Genomic DNA, 5972 nt, shown 5'->3' on the forward strand with positions numbered 1-5972 from the left:
TAACATCAACCAAAATGGCCTTGCTGTGCTGGTACTGCAAACAGCTGAAAGCAAGGGGAAACTACAGTCATTATTTTTCCCAGGGGCATGCAGCTCTACTGTGTTGATTCCAAGCTAACTGTGGGCTGTAGCTATATTTTTCAGTTTTAAAATAATTTACACCAGACTTTCCTGCCTCAGCGATACAGATAGCCGTGCCATAGGTGCAAGCGTAATGGAGGGGTATCTGGTGAGAGGCCAGACAAATATGTGGTTCCTGAAGAGGAGCAGCAGCCTTCTCAATAGTTACAGGGGCAACAATCTGGATGATTGACTGATCTGGCCTTGTAACATCAACCAAAATGGCCTTGCTGTGCTGGTACTGCAAACAGCTGAAAGCAAGGGGAAACTACAGTCATTATTTTTCCCAGGGGCATGCAGCTCTACTGTATTGTTATATGATGAAACCAGCCTCTTGAGTGAAACATTCTGGAGGTAAAATAGTCCCCCATTTGGATATCCAGGTGTGGACTAATCAGCAGGACATCGTTACCAGGAGAAACAAAACTGTCAATCTACGGACTGGAACTTGGAATGTCAGATCCCTTAATCAGACTATTTATTTTATTTATTTATTTATTTATTTATTCATCCGTGGAACAATAAATATTGTATGGATGTCGTCAGTTTACAACACATGAGCACACATTTACATTTACAATGAAACAGGTTTCTCATATTTTGTGTAGTTTTTATAACTAGTCATACACACATTTATAATTACATAATATTTTGGTGATAATGTCATATGTTGCTAATAATCTACATCTATGTTAGATATTCTTTTACAGTATAACAACTTTTACTTACTAAAAAGGTTTTAAGCTTTTGTCTGAAAGTGAGGGGCTCATTTATTTCTTTAATTTCTTGTGGTAATTTGTTATACAGTTTTATCCCATTATAAAATATACTTTTTTGCGTCTTTGCCTTGTTATTTCTATCTAGATGGAGGTGGTGACAAGCTCTTGTTTCATGGTCATGTATTAGGCTGTTTGTGTTGTACATGTTGAGATTTTTCTTAATGAACATTATGTTCTGAAAGATATACTCACAAGAAACAGTTAGAATTTCTAGCTTTCTAAATAATTCTAGACAGTGGGCCCTGTTGTTGCTGTTTGTTATTATCCTTATGGCTCTTTTTTGTACTTTGAACACAGTTTGTATGTTACTGGCACTTGTTCCCCAAAACATGATCCCATAGCTGAGGACTGAGTGTAGATAACTGTAATATGTTATTTTAAGAAAGGTATTGTTGCATACCGGTGCAAGGATTCTAAGAGCATAGCATGCTGTGGATAATTTCTTTGCCAAAATGTTGACATGGTTTGTCCATTTCAGTTGGCTGTCTACATTCATCCCTAAGAATTTGGTACTTGCTACACATTCTAATTCATTATTATTAACTTTTATTCTATTGGCATTGTGTTTTTTGTTCAATTGGAAGTTAATATAGTTAGTTTTCTTTACATTTATGGTTACTTTATTTTTTAATGACCAGTTGTGGACATCATTGAGAGCCTTGTTTGCTCTTTCTGACAGTTGTGTTGGATTTTCACCTGTTATTACTATGTTGCTGTCATCAGCAAAAAGTATTTTTTCTCCATGTGTGATACTTTGTGGGAAGTCATTAATGTATATAAGAAACAAGATTGGGCCTAATACACTTCCCTGTGGGACGCCTATATTCACATTTTCTGGGTCAGACAGGTGTTTTATAAGGGAATTGTTTGAAACTTATGATATCTCAACTCATTGAACTCTGTTTTCCAAGTATAATTTGAACCACTTCTTTGTCACACCTCTTATTCCTATTTGCCCTAATTTATGAAGTAAGATTTTGTGGTCAACTGCATCAAAGGCCTTGGACAAGTCTAAAAAGATACCACTTACATTTTCACCTTTGTCCAGTGCTTCTAAAATTACTTTAGTGAACTGTGCTATAGCAGATTGTGTGTCTTTCCGGGCCTAAAACCAAATTGGTCATTGGAAAGAAGATTATATTTATTCAGGTAATTTAGCAGACTCTTTTTGACTAGTATTTCTATTATTTTAGAAATTATAGACAGTATAGAGATCGGCCTGTAGTTCTCTACATTTTCCACATCTCCGTTTTTAAGGATAGGTATAACTTTTGCTTGTTTTAGGTACTCCGGAAAATATCCAGATTCGAAAGATTCATTAATTATGTCTTTTAATGGGCCCTTTATGGAGTCTATAAAATCTTTAATTACGCAGACTGGGATTTCATCAAGTCCTACTGAAGTTTTATTTTTTAGTTGGTGTACTACTAGTGCCACTTCACTTTCTGTAGTTGGCAAGAGCACCATTGAGTTTGTTGGCTGGTTCTGAGTAGGTAAATCATACTATCTGGAAATTTCTGCTGTAATTTTTTTGCAATACTACTGAAATATGAGTTTACAAAATCAGGTAATTTTTTAGGGTTACCTACTGGTACATCTTTGTTTTTAATATGTGAATTGAGGTCCTTTTTAGCAGAGTTAGATGTTTCCTGTTTGACGATGTTCCAGGCTGCTTTGCTCTTGTTTTCAGCTTCAAGCAATATTTTGTTGTTTGAAAGTTTTTTTGCGGCTAGCAACACCTTTCTGTATATTTTCCTGTACTTTTTGTAGAATTGCAGAACTTCTGGGTTAGTTTGATTATTTGTTATGGAGTTGAGATATCTAAGAGTTTCTGAGGATTTTTTGATACCTGTAGTCACCCATTGATTTCTCTTTGTAGTTTTAATTTGATAAAGAGTTTTGGGAAACATCTCTTCAAATCTGAGTTTAAAAATTGACATGAACTTGATAAATTTCTGATTTGCATTGGTTTCTGCATAGACTGGTAGGTTAGAAAACGTAAAAAGGGAAATTGATAGGTTAAAGTTACATATAGTGGGAATCAGTGATGTTTGGTGGCAGGAGGAACAGGACTTCCGGTCAGGTGAATGCAGGGTTATAAATACACAGTCAGATAGGGGTAATGCAGGAGCAGGTTTAATAATGAGTAAAAAAATAGGAACGCAGATAAGTTACTGTGAACAGCATAGCGAATGTATTATTGTAGCCAAGATAAATTCAAAGCCCACACCCACCACAGTAGTACAAGTTTATATGCCTACTAGCTCTGCAGATGAGGAGAAGTTTGAGGAAATGCATGATGAGATAAAAGAAATTATTAAGATAGTTAAGGGAGCTGAAAATTTAATAGTCATTGGGAACTGGATTTTGATAGTAGGAAAGGAAGAGAAGGAAAAATAGTAGATGAATATGGACTAGGGGAAAGGAACGAAAGAGGAAGCTACCTGGTAGAATCTTGCAGAGAGCATAATTTAATCATAGCTAATACTTGTATTAAGAATCATGAGAGAAGGTTATATACATGGAAGAGACCTGGAGATACTAGAAGGTTTCAGATCGCTTATATAATGGTAAGAAAGAGATTTAGTAACCAGATTTTAAATTGTAAGCCATTTGCAGGGGCAGATGTTGACTTTGACCACAATGTATTGGTTACGAACTGCAGATTAAAACTGAAGAAACTGCAAAAAAGTAGAAATTTGACAAAGTACTGATAGACTTAAGTTGAAACAACACCCTGGGAGCAGACAATATTCCAAATACCATCAGACTTCAAGAAGAATGTAGTAATCCCAATTCCAAAGAAAGCAGGTGGTGACAGGTGTGAAAATTACCGAACTATCAGTTTAATAAGTCAACGCTGCAAAATATGAACATGAATTCTTTACAGAAGAATTGAAAAACTGGTAGAAGCCATTCTCAAGGAACATCAATTTGGATTCCATAGAAATGTAGGAACACATGAGGCAATACTGACCCAATGACTTCTCATAGAAGATAGGTTAAGGAAAGGCAAACCTACATTTATAGCATTTGTAGATTTAGAGAAAACTTTTGACAATGTTGATTGGACCACTGCCTTTCAAATTCTAAAGATAAGAGGGGTAAAATACAGGGAGTGAAAGACTACAATTTGTGCAGAAACCAGATGGCAGTTATGAGAGACGAGGGGCACGAAAGGGAAGCAGTGGTTGAGAAGGTAGTAAGATGGGGTTGTAGCCTATCCCTGTTGTTATTCAACCTGTACACTGAACAAGCAAGTAAAGAAATCCAAAGAAAAATTTAGAGTAGGAATTAAATTTCAGGGAAAACAAATCCAAAATTTGAGGTATGCCAATGACACTGTAATTTTCTCAGAGACAGCAAAGGACCCTGAAGAACAGCTGAACAGAATGGACACTGTCTTGAAAGGAAGATGTAAGATGAACATCAACAAAATCAAAATAAGGACAATGGAATGTAGTCAAATTAAATGAGGTGATGCTGAGGGAGTTAGATTAGGAAATGAGACACTTGAAATTGTAAATGAGTTTTGCTATTTGAGAAACAAAATAACAGGTCATGGTCAAAGTATGGAGGATATAAAATGTAGACTGTCAATGGCAAGAAAAACGTTTCTGAAGAAGAAATACACATTTAAGTGCCAGGAAGCCCTTTTTGAAAGTATTTGTATGAAGTGTAGCCATGTATGGCAGTGAAACATGGACGATAAACTGTTCAGACAAGAAGAGAGTAGAAGCTTTTGAAATGTGGTGCTACAGAAGAATACTGAAGATTAGAAGAATTGAAGACATAACTAATGAGGAGGTACTGAAGAGAGTTGGGGAGAAGAGAAATTTATGGTACAACCTGACTAAAAGAAGGGATCAGTTGATAGGACACATTGTGAGGCATCAAGAGATCACTATTTTAGTACTGGAGGGAAGTGTGGGGGGTAAAAATTGTAGAGGGTGACCTAGGGATGAAGACAGTTAGCAGATTCAGAAGTATGTAGGTTGCAGTAGTTACTCAGAGATGAAGAGGCTTGCACAGGATAGAGTAGCATGGAGAGCCAGTCTTTGGACTGAAAACCACAACAACAACAAAGTAAATGAAAGTTAACAGCATTATTAATCAATCCAGTCTTTTACAAAAGCAATTAAAATTGAATCAGAGCCATATGTTGGCCCCAGTTTTCTTATAATGCTATAATCAAATTACTTTTAAAGGTCCTTATTGATCATACAAATTTTATGTTTCACTATTATGTTTTGGCTACTTCCATCTTCAGATCAGTTAAAAATAGAAAAACAATGATGTAACCATCTAAGAAAAATAAATATTTACATGGTTAACAGCCATGCATACCAGCCATACATACCACAAAATATTATGATGTAGGCATCAATGTCAAAATCTATACAGCTAGGTACATAGTAAGTGATGGTGATGGCCAAGATGTGTCTAGTATTTATACAAATAACTGAGGCTAGCATAGGGCACTACAGCTAGGGTACACAAGTAATCAGAATCATAAATTTAATAGCCAAAATGTAGTTGTATAGTCATTAATTAAAATTAATTCATAGTGCAAAATGTGGATAAAGTGTTTGGAATGAAGCTGAACATTGGCAAGAGCAAAGTAAAGAGAATCAGAAAGAAGATGACACAATTTATACATCACTAGATGGAATAGTATTTGAACAGGTTTGGTCATTCCATCATTTGGGAAGCTTGATAGCTTCCAGCAGAAGTCATACAGACAAAATTATATGCTGAATCTCCATGGGAAAGAGAGATTTTGGGAGAGTAAAAGGTTCGCTGTCAGTTAGAATTAATGGAGAGCCTCAACAAATGTTTTGTGTGGACTGTGGTGTTTTATTGTTCAGAAATGTGGACAGTTAGACAGAAGGAGCAAAAAAATTTAGAAAGTTTTGAAATGTGATTATGGAGAAGAATGGAGAAAATGAAATGGAGTGACTGTATGAGAACTGAGGTGGTCCTGAGCAGAGTAGGAGAGGAGAGGAACGTTACAAGGATGGGAATGATACAGAAGAGAAAAATCTCTTGGATGGGACATATTATGTAGGCATT

This window comes from Schistocerca piceifrons, chromosome 1 (genome assembly GCF_021461385.2).
Source record: "Schistocerca piceifrons isolate TAMUIC-IGC-003096 chromosome 1, iqSchPice1.1, whole genome shotgun sequence".
NCBI lineage: Eukaryota > Metazoa > Arthropoda > Insecta > Orthoptera > Acrididae > Schistocerca > Schistocerca piceifrons.